Source organism: Chlamydotis macqueenii, chromosome Z (genome assembly GCF_036417535.1).
Source record: "Chlamydotis macqueenii isolate bChlMac1 chromosome Z, bChlMac1.mat, whole genome shotgun sequence".
Taxonomy (NCBI): Eukaryota; Metazoa; Chordata; class Aves; order Otidiformes; family Otididae; genus Chlamydotis; species Chlamydotis macqueenii.
This window is the reverse complement of record NC_141593.1, coordinates 41,884,338-41,898,035: the sequence shown is the minus strand read 5'-3', so window position 1 is coordinate 41,898,035 and position 13,698 is coordinate 41,884,338.

Below are 13,698 nucleotides of genomic sequence, written 5' to 3'. Positions count from 1 at the left end.
ATATTTATGACATTAAGAGAATTAGTGTGGCAGCACTATCCCAGAAGGCACTGGTCCAGCTAATATTTTGTAAAATCTGAGATCAACTCACTTACACTGTGTGTTATTTCTGCCAACCTAGAAATGAAGACCATAAGCACAAGAATGCAAACACTTTAAAGCTGACAAAACAGAAATCTCACACTCCTGTAAGCAAAGCAACATCCATGAAAATGTGTTTTGACTGTTCTTGCTTCTGAATTAAGTTCCTGTTCTTGAATATCTGGGATTACTCCTGAGAATTCACAGAGGCATATGAAGACCAATGTCTTGATTAAAAACTTGTACAAAAGTGTAAAAAGCAGGCTGTCCCTTATTAAAATGGATGGGATTTCTTCCACTTCCTAAGATATGATGGTTTTGTGGAATCACTGTGTGTATTAATACAATTGGCTGCACATCCTGAGCATTATCCATGCTGGTGACTCAGTTAAACTGAGCAGGCTGTTCAATTGCCACTCAAGAGGACTTGGAAAATGTAGAGCATATTCTGAGGAAAGAAGAAAAAATACTGGAAATGCCTCCTACATGAGCTTAAACACAAGGGGACTTCACAAAATCAAGAGCATCTTTGGGGACCTACAAAGAGACCTGAACACAGGAACACAAAGCTGGCTCAAGTGCATTACTAGACAGCATTCAGTTGGCAAGGGCAGGGAAGAAGCAAGAGACTGTTTGCCTCAGAGTGATAATTATTAGGCCACAGAACAGTCTCCCAAGAGAAAATTGCTGGAAGCACCAATACTTGGCACATCTAAAATCGCAATAAATAAAGCACTAGGAACTCTATTGTAAGGAGTAGACTTTCACTGGCATGCTGGTATTCCAATCTTCTACCCTACTGACACCCAAAATCATAATATCCAATGTTCAAATCTCCGAACCTGTAACCTAACACGTCTTTTTCAAGTCATTTCCATGTTTACATGAAATACACAGTTAGCTTCAGAGTTGTTTGCCATTTTACTAAATAGGAATTTTTCAGAATTTTTCCTGTATTAAAAAAAAATTACTGTCTTGCTGGAGCAGTAAGGTAAAAAGTGAAGCAATTAATATATCAGTAAAGTCCACTCCTTTTCCTGTGCCGTTTCTTGGGTATCTTCCCCTTATAGAAGACAAATTCTTATCTCCCGGAGCATCCCTTTGCTTTTTGCTTATGTGATGTACATTGGCCCTGCTGGATTTCAGACACTGTGAAAGTAAATGTACCTAACTGGAAAATTGCCCAATGGGTTGTTGCAGGCATGTAATTGACCATTTGACCTTTAAACTCAAGCTCATTCCAAGGAGCTGGATTCCTTTGAGGTTTTGCGTGCTTTTTGACTGTGGAGGGTGACAACATTGAGAAATGCAAAATAACAAGGAAATACAGCAGCGTTTTGACCCCTGCTTAAAGGAAAACAAAATAAATAAGAGTTGTATGCCAGCTCTAAACACAGGAGTAACACTGGAGTGTTCTTAATAGAGGCCTGGGGCACCAGAGTAAGTCAGGCTGTGCTGAGCCTGCCAAGTCATCTCTTTGTCTCTGTCAGTATCTCTTTGTCTGGCAATAATGGCACTAAAAACTGTGCTCATCACCAAAGATACAGTAAGACAAAAGGCCTGACTCAACAACGAATTACCCTACTTTTGTGTCATGATAACTCCTCTAAAAACAGGCAGAGGCAGTAAGATGTAACTGGGGAAACAGAGGTGCTCATCTAGCTCATCTCAAGGCAAAGATTTCCACTTGCCAACATTTGTTTAGTACAAATATCTTACTTTGCTGAAATAGAATAGCAGACAATATTCCACAGTATATTTTCTAAACTACGCTATATTATAAATGTCATAGCAAACTACAGGAATGATATCTTACTTGTCTTAATTACGTTTTTACAGCAGTTGTCATCAGAAACTACCAATACACAATCTTCAAAATATTTTTCTTAGCATGCAGGCAAAACAAGATGCACTGTAATTTGAGGGAAATTCTGTATGAAGGCAAGCGATGTTGACAGAAGAGTTTTTACTGCTGTCTCAAAATTGAGGCAATTTCTGAAGAAAAGTTGTATCTGAAAATAGGAACAAGTATTGTTGCTGGATTACTGAAAGAAGAGGTTGGCTATATGCCATTTGAAGACCTCTAGGCAAGGATGAGTGTGAATAAAAAATATATGCCTTGGAGTAATCCTAGACTTTGTAAATCATTCATTTCATCACCTGAAAGACCCTGTGTATGTGTTACCTCCTACCAGAGACGAATTCTGGGATCATAGCGAGACATAGATATTGCAAACAATAGGCAAAGGTGTTAGTCATTTAATTATATTTTCTGTGAGGCCTAAGAAATACTGTCAGGATTATCCCCTGTAATGAAAGGCAATTACTTAAGGCACTGAGTTGCAGGCACTCCTGAGTGTTCACCTTTGTAACCTTTAGTCGCAGTGCTGAATGGTGGGTGACCAGAGCAAAAACAGTGGGGCCCATGGGATAGCTCCTGTCAGAAAGAGTTGCCAAGATAGTAAGTATTCCCTAGCTGAACCCAGAGGCCCAGAGTTCCCAGTTCCCAAATTCAGAGTGGTCATCAAGGCACTCACATACAATGCTGAGTAAATTCCTAAGAAAATATAGCTGAGTTCTGAGCCAGGTAACAAACCCAGAACCAGATGGATCACTGTACTCAGACGCATTAGCTGGTTTGTTGGTTGTTTTATTCATTTGGTTGTTTGGTGTTTAATTTCTACTCCTCTTTGAAAATAGAAGTATTTTCTAAAAACATCATTTTGGCCCATGAATGAAGCCTCTGTCTCCAAAGAAAAACATTCCTACAGCTCCTCCCAGCAGACTAAAGAGGTGTGGTTTGCAGCATGTGAAGCCACAGATGGCAGATGAAGTTGCCAAGCCACTAATTCATCATATTTGAGAAGTCATGGCAGTCCTGTCAGATTCCCATTGACTGAAAAATGGGAAACATAACCCTTATTTTTAAAAAGGAAGACCCAGGGAACTACAGACTGGTTAATCTCACCTCTGTGTCTAGCAAGATCATGGAGCAGACTGTCCTGGTTTCAGCAGGGATGGAGTTAATTTTCTTCTCAGTAGCCGGTGTGTTTTGGATTTCATGTGTGAAGAATGTTGATAAAAACACTCTGATGATACAAGTTGTTGTTAATGAGACCAAGGACACTGTCTGGCTTTCCAAGTCTCGTTAAAGTCTCATTAATGTGCAGATGCAGGAAGCTGGGCAAAAGACAGGCAGAATAATTGATCCAAACTGGCCAAAGAGAGTATTCCATACCATAAACATCATGCTCAGTATATAAGTGGGGGTTGCCCATGGGAGGGGGCATTCTTTTCTGGCATCCATTCCATTCTGGCACCAGTTCGGGCACTATATCAACGTGTGATGAACTGACCGCAACCCCCATTCCCTCTTCCCCCCTGTTGGATGAGGCTCTGAGCAACCTGATCTGGTTGAAGATGTCCCTGCTTCTTGCAGGGGGATTGGACTGGATGGCCTTTAAAGGTGCCTTCTAACCCTAACGATTCTATGATTCTGTAATCTACATCCCTAATTACACTTTATCAAGGAAATTCTGACTGCTTTGAGACCAATGAGAAAATTATCACCAACTTTTGTGGCATCAGAATTGAACTTCAGTCACATAGGACCGGCGTGATGCCAGTGAGATTGTCCTGCAAATTTCAATGGCACTATTTCTGATTTTTTTTAGATCTTTCTTATAGGATACACCTAAACTATGAGAAATAAGCACCAACTCTAAACACTTTCTGAAATTTTTCTCTGTCCATATACCCTGTTCACCTTTAATACTTGGAAATAATTTGGGGCAATTTAAATCTCATTCAGCAGAATGGGTTTTCTACTGACACATTCCCATGGTTTGTGTGCACAGCATTCCTATTATCATGTGCCAACCAGACCTTGTAACAGTAAGAAAGAAAAGTTCCTGTAAATGCTGATCAGGTTTCTATCTTGAGAGAGCAAACTCATGGAAATTTTTATAACTATATAAAATATTGCTTGCTTGTGCATGGTGTGATTCTCTTTCCTGGATCAGAAACCCAGAGATTCGGCTCACAGCCTGTGAGCTGGCCTCCTACACAAAGATGATATCATAATTAATTAAAAGGAAGTCACTATGCTACTGGTATTCTTGAGATGAGGCATTAGCGTAGCACATTCTGGGCAGCATCCACTCCTACAAATGATATGACAAATTGCTTGGCACAGATACAAGCTCTCATCATTAAGGGAAAGTGCAAGAATGCTATTGGGATTCCTGGCGTCATGTAAACACAAACAAAAAACCCCCCAATTATTCAGTCTTCCAGGATCAGAAGCACAGAGATTAGTGGGTACCTGATGGCAAGGTGTAAAGTGATTCAGATTGCACCAGATTATGCTAAGAGGTAGTAGCTGCCAGATCTCTCACCAGAAATAAGAAGACTTTCTATATGTCCCCTAACATACTCTCACTCTTCTCATGTCACCACTCTTCTGTTACATTATATGTTCATTCATTCATTTCCCAGGATGTGGCTGAGCAGAGCTGACATATTCCTATTGATTCCTTTATTCTGTGTTTCTAGACTTTTTGTTTAATGGTGACAGCAAATGGGTGAATAATACTCTCTTCTCAGCTAAGTATTCACTGATTAAACACAGTTACTTTTGCAGCTGTCTGCACTCCTATTGGTTGATCATTCCCTGATCTCTGTCACTTCTTATTTTAGACCAAGGCTTCCTGGTAGGGCTGATGTCTGTGACAAGCCGCCTTGACTCTGTGATTCCCAGAAGATGCGGAGAATGGACATCCCAGTGAATATGACTCACACTTGGAAGCTGCTGCAGATCCCAGCTCAGAAACTCTCCTCTTTTGGCTCGGCTCATCAGCAGTGTAAAACAATCCATGATCTCTGAACACTGCTCGTTACAGCCAAACTGGAAAGAGGGAAGAAAAGAAAAGCGAGCTCACTTCTGCTAATAACTCTGTTTTCACTGCAATAGTCGGAAGTATTATTTCCCTGACATACTTTACTTTTTTTTTCCAAAGTCATTCTATGTTCTCATCTGGATAGAGATTCTAATTTCTGAAGAGAATAAACGCATTTTTTTAGTTGTTGTTAGGGGATAAATTTACTAAAGCAGCTCATTAAGCAAGATGTTTCAATTTCCTGAATCTACCTTGTGTTCTCTTTAACATGCCAAGAACAATTTGATTGCCAAAGCACAGAATAGTTAGGTTTTGCTCACTGTCTTTCTCTAGTCAATAATTCTGTTAACAGGTAAGTTATGGCATAGTCTTGTATCTATAATCATAGCAGAAGGTCATAGGTGCATAGGAGGAAGTCATAGCTGCATAAATTTGTATCTTTTTTTCAGTAGGGTGGTAAAGGATAACTGGCGCTTCTGCATTACAGATTGACTGATGAGGAACATCTATGACTCACACACACTTGCCCTTTATTACATCCCTTTAGGGGAATACTAGACCCCTTGAGCCACCTCTTGGTCAGAACCTGTAGGCACATGTCCCAGCTCTTCTGCTGACATGTGCTCCCCAGACACTGGAGATCACCGCCCATGTGCTCCCTGCCTTGCAGATCTGGTGTCTGCAAAGGAAACCCAAGGCACAGCTCATTCTAGAAGATCCCAAATCTGGGCAGCTAAGTTCTTCCAGATTCAGCTATGAGATCTGAAGCAACAATCAATATTTTCCTCAAATCCTGAAGGTAGCTGAGAGGTCATGCAGTCCTTCTGGCCTGTGGTGTTAGATCTCTCTGTATTTACTGAGGTCCCCTGCAGCTGTGTAGACCAGTTCAGAAGAATGAACTGAAAAGGAAGGAAGGCAAGATTAGAAATTACAAACATGATCTCATATTCTTAAAGCTCTACATTTCTACAGTTGCTCAAAGAAGGGAAAAGGGGATTGTGTAGCATTTTCTACACAAGAAAGTTGTGTAAAATCATTGCTACCTATTTGAAAGAAAATAAGCAAATGGAGGTTTCGTAAACTACAATGTGCACCTGGCATATACAATGTGTTAAGATATTTGCATTTTCAGAAGAGGCTTTGACTCTGTGGTTCACTTGAATAAGTCAAAGTTAATGTTCTACCATTACAAATTCCTTGCATTTACAGCATTTAACAGATAAAATTGAAACAACGGAAAAAAGAAAACAATGAATAACAAGTTATACTTTAAACAGAAGAGCAGATTTTTTTTTCCTAGACTGCACAGCTGTTACACAGTATAAAACAGCTAAAAGTCAAACTCACACTAGCAAATAACCTGCTTTCCATTTCTACATTTGTGTAACAGCCAGGTGATGAGTCCAGCCAAAAATGCCTTGAGATCTCAAACTGCTGATAATCCAACCAGAATTTCTTGACAGCTTTTAGTCTACCAGTTCATTACAGCTTTCTGCAAGACACAAGTGAAGAAAGAGTATTTCAAGCTACGGAAACAACTTTACTTTTCTTTATTTTTCTGTCTTGTTCTTCCATTTCCTTCCTGTGGTTTGGGGTTTTTTGGAGGGGAGTGCGGTGGAGGGGACATTAACTACAATTTAAATTAATTCATTTCAACCTTTTGTTTTCCTAATATCTCTCATCTAGGTAAAAAGTTGTTCTTAGTTTTTTTGAAGCCTCTAAAAGATTACTTAACTGACATTTAGAGTACTTAGGGAACAGTGGTCACAAAAATACAAATCAGAAGCATCTGTGACTTCCAATAAAATATTTAAACCAAAGTGTGAAATGGTATTAGCTTGTTTTCACATCAGATCCAGATAGTTCAGCAAAGTCCATGCTCTGTGTACATTTTTATTCTTGTTAAAAATTTAAAAGGCAAGATTTTAATGTCTCAACATTAACTTAAGTTGTAGTCAGGCTGTAAAACAACTGGAGAGATGCTATTAAAAGAATATTAATAATAAAACAGATGCTTTAAAGAAAGCTTGGTATCGCAGCAACCTCTTTGCTTCCATATAGCAGGCCTGGCTGAGAGTTACTGTGCTTCAGTCAAGCTTGAGAGTGGAACTTTTAGTGGGAGATTCTAACTTTCCCCTAAAAAACAAGGCTTGAGTATCCTGTTTATGTGCCTTTTTTTAAAAAAAAAAAAAAAAAAAGAAGCAAATGTCACTTTGGTCTTTGATTTAACTCTGAAACCAGTTATTGTGGTCGTGATTTACTTCTAAGGAACACTGAGACCCAAGTGTCAAATAGCCACCTGTGGAGGATCAAACAACAGCATCTGAGCTGGGTAGAGTTTTTTTCATTATCAGAGAGTTACAGCAGAGGAAAGAGATGTGTTTGTTAATCTCCAGTAGTTTCAGCAGTGAGAATGTTCCCAGAAGGGAGGCTTGACCCCAGCTAGTCCAGGATCTGAATACCAAGGTGCAGCAAGGCCGTTCTGGTGTAGCCCAGCCTGAGCAGTAGCATCCTCAGGTCTGGCCACAGATTTGCATTTACTCCAGAGTCAGAAAGTAAGTAGAAGTTTTTAAAGACAGCTTTAGAGCCAATAGTATTACTTAGAAACACTCACTGTATCCCTTTTCTTACCAGCTTCCTTAGCTATGGTAAAGGTGCTCTGTTGTAAGATAAGAAAACTTTACGAAAATCCTACACTAGATTTGAATAGAATGCAGTGACTGTTTCCATATTTCCAGTGCCTGTACTACACATTTTGTGACACCCAGCCTTGCCAATACCACACATGTGCTTCAGGAACACATATACAGTTGTACAGACGCACCGTTAGCAACTTCATATCCATTCTAAAGAAAAATTCTGCATTATTGATAGCACTTCTTTTTGTATAGCTGAAATGGACACCTAGCTTTTAGAAACTGTTAATTTAGAGTAAACTCTAACTCATGAACTCATGTAAGTTCATGATCGCTATCATTACATCTACAAATGGCTCTGTTTTGTTCAGATTTTTACAGACCTCTTTGCTCTATCTGCAGTTGCCAGTAATTTAGTCTTATCAAGCGCAAACATGGGACAGTTGTGCTCAAATATCTATAAAGCTTATTAAAAGCAGTGAAGCAAAAATTTATATTTGGAAATTACAGGAAATAAAGCCAAAATGTCAATACATCCCTTTCTAAAAGAGGCTGGGTCCATCTCAGTCACTGAAACCTAAGTTGCTTCTTAAGTTGCAGAGGTTCCCCCTTCTCAAGTTGCAGATGCAAGTATAAGTTAAGTTTTGTGCCGAATGCTCTCCAGGCAATTCTTACAACCAAGGGGTTTTTTTAGGGCTTCCAGTGAAATTACTTATCCTGTTTGTAGTAACACACTGCCTCAGGCCTGTAGAAGTGTAAGACACACAGATAGTGCCTTAATAAACATAGATTTATAACCTGCCTCTCTTGTAATAGCTTTAAAGATCAGTAGGAACTAAGCACATTGTTCTAAAACTATTGGACAGTCTCCAGCTGACCCAGGGCACCTAATGTTTTACAGTAAAAACATTCTTCAGTACTCAGACTAGAAGCCGGTCATAAATTGGTTCCTCCTCTTCTTCCATGTCTGGCATCATGTTTACTGTAGAGGCATGAGTTGAAGGAAGAAACAAAGCTCAAGCATGAGCCAAGCACCCTCTTTGACATACATAAAAAAAAAAAAAATCTTCTCTCCTGAGTATGTTTAAGACCTCTTCATCCTTCCTAGATGGAGAGGAGGCTCTTTATCGCCAGTGAACTTTCCATAGCAGCCTATCTTCTGCTCCAGCACAATCTGTCTAATTTGCAGTCTATGGTCTAAACACCAGGCAGAGCCAGCACAAGAAGAGATCATCCTAAAAAAATATCCTCCTTCACATGATTTCACATTGCCACAGCCCCTTGCATTGTACCTGGGGTTAAGCATGCACAGGGCATAAGACTGAGCCCTTGCTGGCAAGGCCACCACCTCTGCCAGCTGTACCATCACGGCGCCAAGGCAAGCTCCTGGTCCACCTTACTGTGCCAAGTAGCCAGCCCTTGCTGTCCTGACGTCTACTGCAATGTGGGGCCTCACCTCCAAGTAGGGTCAGGACACAGCCTGGTAAACACACAGAGATGGGAGCAAGGACAAACTTCAGGATCCAGACATATGGATAAAGCCAGAAAAGAATCCTGTGACTTTGGTTGCTAGGAGCAGCCTCAGCTGCCTCTTCAGAGACTTGCACTTCTGGATGCTGGCTACAAGGAATGATGCAAAAACTTTGGAGCTAGCCTCTGGGTTGTGTGTCTAAAATACAGGAGCTTTGGGAAGTCTGGGTGCTGAGAAGCTGTGTTAGCATCACAAGGCCTCTGGTGTCTGCCATGTCCACATGCAATAGTAGTACCGCAGAAAATATTTATATCTTGTTTCACATTTGTGTATTTTCAGAGAGCAACAATAAAAGAGATCCCAGAGTCTCTTCAGACAGTAAGTAATAAGCTAGAAAGGAGAGACAGGGTCCTAGCAAGTCTTGTTCATAAAAATAAAATGTTGAACATCAACACATGAGGTTTGCAAATGGTGACAGATCAAATGATACCTCAAGGGGGCCTACAAGAAAGATGGGGAGAGGCTGTTCAGTAGGGCCTGTTGTGATAGGGCAAGGGGTAATGGTTTTAAAATAGAGGGAGGTAGATTTAGATTGGATATTAGGAAAAAATTTTTTACAATGCGAGTTGTAGAACACTGGAACAGGTTGCCCAGAGAGGTGGTGGAAGCCCCATTCCTGGAAACATTCAAGACCAGGCTGGATGAGGCTTTGAGCAAGCTTATCTAGTGGGGGATGTCCCTGCTTCTTGCAGGGGGGTTGGACTAGATGACCTTTGAAGGTCCCTTCCAACTCAAACCATTCTATGATTCTATGATTCTATGATATATGGTAATCTGTGATGATCTGTTTCTCCACCTCCCCACTGAATGCTGTCAGTTCCCCAGCCAGCTACCACTGGTGGCAAGGCACTCGAAGCAAGTTTTGACGGGTAAAGTGACAGATGCTTTGCCAATTACCTACTGTCTCAGGAACTGCTAAATACTTCGCTGTACACGAAACCTTACTACTGTAGTTGCATAAACCATCTTAACTTTAATAAAGAAATAAATAAAAAGACTGTACCCTGCAATCCTTAAGTTACTTGACTTAAACTAGAAACTGAGCCAGAGACAAAAAAAAAATCTGAAAGGTAGTGTAAAAAAATTAAGGGGTTACAGCGACGTATGCTGAACTTCCTGGAGATGGAACTTAAACTTTCTATTGGTTTCAAATGCAGAGTTCATCTCCAGAGCCTCTCTGACCTCTGCTTCTCCTTGGGGATCATTTGACTTTCCTCAGACCTCATGTGTCCTCAAATCCCTCACCTTCTCTCGCTCGCTCGGGAATGGCAGGGTCTGGCCAATAACCCGCTTGATTTACAGGCTGATGCTGACAGGTAATGCCAGCCTTGGGAGCCAGTCTCAAGCGCTTTAATGGATCAGACAGAAGAACTTACATAATCTCTGGATCTGAGGACAAAGAAAATTGGCGTTCAGAGACACAGAAGTATTTGGGAATTCACATAATTATACAATCACACTTTGGAAAAGCAAGTAAAGAGATTCCATTTTTTACCCTTTGAACAAAACATAAACATGGTGTAATACACAAGTACAACATCACAGAACTAGAATATTTTGAGTTGGATAGGGCTAAGCACAGTTTATGCTTGTATTTTTAAATCCACATTTTTACCATTCCTGATAGCAAGAAAAATCTGAAAAGCCTAAGGTGGTGTTGATGGACCCTTTTCCTCTGGCTCATCCTTTCCTTCCACTCTGAACATCAAACGCTTACAGGCTGCACTGGTATAGGCACAGACTTTGTTAGTGGGATGTCTAAACAAATATGTACCCTTGCTCGTGGTCTCCTTCACATCGATTTTTTCACTCCTTCGATGAGACATCAAGAGACTTTACATGAGGGGCCTTTCATAGCTGAGGTGGGGTTTCTGAGGCATAACAAATCACTCAGTCTCTTGGGGATTAACCCAGCACTGCTGCCGTTTAAATGTGAAAACTTCAGGACATGATATAGTCGTAAGTCACCTTTCAGGAGTCAGATTCTACATTTATGGAGGGGAAAGAGAGAAATGATGCATTTATGCAGAAATCTATTCTGGTGAAACGCTAAACAAAAATAAGAGGATGATCTTTTCCTGGACTGCATTTCACACTGCTATTTATATGAGGACTGGAGACCTTATCTGCAGCTTACGTCTGTAAGAATTTCCAGGAGAGTTTTTAGAACACAAGAATGTGATAGCAAAAAAAAAATTGTTTACAATTAAAACAAGGTATATTTAAACCTCACTGCTAAAAGTGAAGGAGAGTACAGTTTTTGGTTTTGTGCATAAAAGACACTGAAAATGGCAGGGGAAAATACTTGTAGGCATGTGTTAGCAATGCAATTACAGTTATATAACAAGCATGCAAACTCAAAAAACAAAAGTTTGATTTTTTTTTTCAGCAGAGTAAATAGATGAGTGTGGCTGAAGCTGTCTTTCTAAGCTGATCTAAAGAAGTGTAAGTAGAACTTTACAGCAGGAAACACACTGATATATAATCCCCCTATAGATTCTAGGCCTTTCAATTTGTAGTAGTAAAAAAAAAAATAAAAAAATCCTATGACTGAATCAAACGATGACAGAAGCCTCAAGAAATACAAGAACCTCCCGGAAGCCAATGAACTTGCCAGTTTCACTTGCACACATCTCTACTGGAAGTCAATGAAATTTCCAAGTTCTAGACTTAGCAAAACACCCTTCTAACAGATTGACTCTGCCCCTCTACGCATCTTTGCTCCTTCCCTTTCCATCCCCCATCTTAGGTATGTCCTCCTCAGTTCCTCTCGGCTACAGCTTTTCGCAGGTGGGACTCTTATTGCTGCACCTCCACAGCTCAGCACAGCTGGATCCTGATTTAAATTGGGCCCATTGGCTGCCACAGGAAGTTAAGATCATGCTAGAAATATGCTTTTTTTTTCCTCAAAAATCTTTTCAAATGGGACTACCAAGTGGAATGTAAAGAAATGTTCTCCTGGTACCCATTCTATCACGTACAAAACACATTAAAACTGCGGCTATGACATGCTAATAACACTGATTCATCCATCCGAATTCCCTTCCTCCCATTCCCTGAATATTTCTAATTGATCCATCATTTTTCAGGATAAGAACCCTTCATATCTTGTTACATTACATAACAATTAACTCAATGTCTTGAGAGGAAATCTGAGAAGACAAAATATTGTATGCACAAGCAAGCATCTTTCTAACAAAGTACCATGCTTTCTGTAATGGAAACTTATTTTTAGAAAATTAATAAAGATATTAATCTTCCAGACCAGAGGCAGCAGGGAAATTAACAGTTGCTTAATCATGCAGAGCAGTAAGACGCTGTACAATGTTATGTGTAAGACTAGTCACTGACCCTTTCTGGTGAGTGAATGGATTATTATGTTCAACATTTCAATTTAACCCAGTACCACAAGTGCAGAGTAATTGTGATTTTATTATACAGTCACATAAATAATGCAATATTTTTAATGATCCATAGCCTTTAGAACACACACTGAAAACTGTCTAATACAGTAAGAAGGCACTAGCTCTGTTTAATTTTTACTGACATTTAACTAGTAAGAAACATTATGAAATTTCAAGAGCTTTAAAGAAAAAAAAATTCAACATTGTAGCAAAGAAGTTGCCTTGCTATAACACAGCACATCTCAATAGATGTATGGCTTATTGATTAGGAAAGGAATCAGGAATCACAAAAAGAAAGTAAGCACATTGTAATAATAAAGTTTGACTTAACATAATCATTGTTTTGCCATTATACTAAAATAGCATCTAATACATGCAGGCTATTTTAAAATTTAACAATGCAAACACTGAACTGCTAAAGCATCAACCCCATGTAGCTCATTATTTTCTCTAACTCTTCCAAAACCATATATTCCTTTCTTCCTCCCCAGAAAGAGAAAGGATTTTAGTGAAAATACAATGCTGAACAATTGCCTTTAATACAAGGATCTCTAGGGAGGCTCCGTTCCACTGTCCATGGGAATGGGTCTTGTTGGTTATTTTTTTCCTAGAGAGCAAAAGTCTGAGAAGCATGAGTGTGATGCAGTGAAAAGCATCACAAAAAGGAGGGCTGGATGTAGACATACAGGTGTGAGCGGGTGTTATTTGTGCAATGAACACCACTAGCCCAGCTCTTGGGCTTCCTCTGTGAACGTCTTCCTTTCAGACTGTCATGGGCTGGTATACATACTCTTGCTTGAACCGCTTCCATCCATGCACAAAACCTTTACCACACTGTAGTGTGCGTATTGAGCCAATGTTGCCTGCTCAGCTATAGCTACAAGCAGAAGCTCATGCTGGTGTTGATGCACAGTCCTACTTCATTTCACAATTACAGGTGCATATATATGCATTTCTAATAAATTCACAATTCTCAGAGCCTGTCTCTTGCATCTCTCTAACTACTCCCTGCCCAGGCACCTTCTGTGGTCAGCTTGCTGATTTATTTAAAAGGCTGTGGTCATCTTCTCAACAGGTCATCACCACCAAGTGCTTTTTAAGGCTTTTCCAAACATCTCCCACACTTCTAAAGAACACAGTAGCTCTCT